The following is a 2,319-nucleotide window of genomic DNA, read 5'->3' as shown; positions in this document are numbered from 1 at the left end:
ATTGAAGGCAGTTCCCACAGCCACTCGGGCAGACAGGTTAACTCTGCCTGCCATTGCTGAGGGCATGGAAAGTCCTGTTCATGAGTTACAGTACTGTGAGCCTCAAGTGGACCTGCCAGCTCACCAGAGCTGAATGCTGACCAAGGGGACTGAGGCTGGCTTTGCGACCTCCTTCAGTAGTGTGCCAGCATCCTAATCTCTGCAACCCCTCAGGGTCTCACGGGACAGGCCGTCCATCCCTCTCAGGTCTAGCTAATGCCCTGCAAGTCTCCTGCACATTAGCACCTGAGAGTAGTCCACCTTGCTTCCTTGCAAGATGGCACATGTCCTTAGCAGACCAAACATGTCTGTGCCTCTGATCTTTATTGACAGGGGTAGCTGGCACTGTGGAAGGGGGCATATATTGCACCCTGGATGTCCAGACTTCTGGGAGTATATGTTAGTATCCCTGTGTTCAGAAGTACCCTGTACTCTGAGTGGGTCCCTGCCTCCAATCTTGGGCATATACTTATTGTTCCTCCTTGCTGTTCCTTTCCTTAGTTGGGAAGCTTGGGGAACGCTGAGCTTGGCAGATCTCTGCTGTTGCTGCCAGTGTTTCTCTGCCCCTTACAATGGTCTTGAGAAGTGACATCCTGTGCTGGCTCTGAAGATTTCCTAGGATGAAAATGCAGAAACTAGTCCTCAAAGAGTCCAACAGGAAAGGTAGGTAGGTAGGTAGGTGTGTGTGTGTGTGTGTGTGTGTGTGTGTGTGTGCGCGCGCGCGTGCGTGCGTGCTGTGCATCTTCCCACTGAGACCACGAGCAAGCTCTCCATGTATAGCTGCATTTTGAAGGAGCGTGGGAAGGCCGTAAGTGAAGTTCTCCATCTGGCTTGGCCCAAAAGTACCTCCCCCAGTCTCAGCGCTGCCCAGTAAGGCCTGTGCTTCTCTTCAATCCTGTGGCTGAAGAGATGGCGGCTAAGAGACAGTAAAGGGGTCATTTAGGAGCAGCCCCTTGCCCTGGTCCTGCCTTTTGTTGACTTCCGTGTGTCCGAGGCTAACCTTTGGTTAAAGATACAGGTGAGATCAGAATGGTGAGCACCAACCTCTCTATTCTGCTTTAGCATGTGTTCCTGTCATGAACTGACTCCTGGACTCTGCCATAGACTCTAGCCTTGTGCAGTGTAACATTGAGAGTCTGCATAGAACTGGCCACAGCCATCCATTCTTTGAAGACACGAGGGCGTTTGAGGGAGGCCTGGGTTTGTTCTCAGCTGAGCATTCCCACTGAGTCAGACAGGTCAGGCTTCCTCACACAGAAGCACGGCGTGTCCTTTCCAGTGTTGTCATTCACTGCCCATGATCCCTCACTTCTCAACTCTCATAGTTCTGCAATTGAGACCTTAGTTGAGCAGCATCACTTCCTGGAGGCCTGACTGCAGTGCCACCTTCTGGATGTGGATGAAATTGCACTTCCTCAGTGGGATGCCTCTGTCAGTGCTGTCTGTGGAATGTACCTGAACATTGTTTTGTTTTTGCCTCTGTGTGTGTGTGTGTGTGTGTGTGTGTGTGTTTATAACCTGGAGCCTCATACAAGTACTCTATCACTGAGTTTCACCCTACCCCCTTGAATTATGTCTTTTCAGGGTTCAGGCAACATCTGTCCAAGACAAGCTTAATTTCCTGGTCTTACAAGGGAGGTGAGGAACAAGATAGGGAAGGAGGAGGTTTGAGTACTCCTCTAGCTCCTGCTGGAGTCATTAGAGATGTACTTGACTCTGCTCCTAACCCCCACCAAGGCAGGACTTTTTTAAAATCATCATATTTATTTTACGTGTATGGATGTTTTGTTTGCATCCATGTGTATGCCTGATGTCCACAAAGGCCAGATGAGGAAATGAGACCCCCTGGGACTGGAGCCACAGATGGTTGTGAACAGCCATTTCAGTGCTGGGAATTGAACTCTGATCCTCTGGAAGAGCAGCAGCCTGAGCTCTTGACCACCAAACTATCTCTCCAGAACCTTCAAATAACAAACTTTGATGTCCGTGGTAGCCTGGAGGCTTCTTCTCTGGGTCTCCATTTTATACATCTTCAAGAACAGTTGAAGGGTGAATTCCAAAGAGAAGCAAATGCTGTTGCCTTGTGACACTGGGCATGGAACCCAGAACCTTGTACTTGCTAGACAAGCCCTCTACCACTGGGCTGGACCCCTAGCCTAATGATCAGCCAAATGTGAAGTCCAACACTGGACTGATATTCTCAGTACATAAGGCTGCAGCAAAACACTGTGATCCTGCTGGAGCTGGTAAGGGGGCTCAATGCCATCAGCATCCTGGGGT

This window comes from Mesocricetus auratus, unplaced genomic scaffold (assembly GCF_017639785.1).
Source record: "Mesocricetus auratus isolate SY011 unplaced genomic scaffold, BCM_Maur_2.0 Super-Scaffold_4256, whole genome shotgun sequence".
NCBI classification, from domain to species: domain Eukaryota; kingdom Metazoa; phylum Chordata; class Mammalia; order Rodentia; family Cricetidae; genus Mesocricetus; species Mesocricetus auratus.
The sequence above is the reverse complement of the archived record's forward strand: the minus strand, read 5'-3'. Positions refer to the sequence as shown.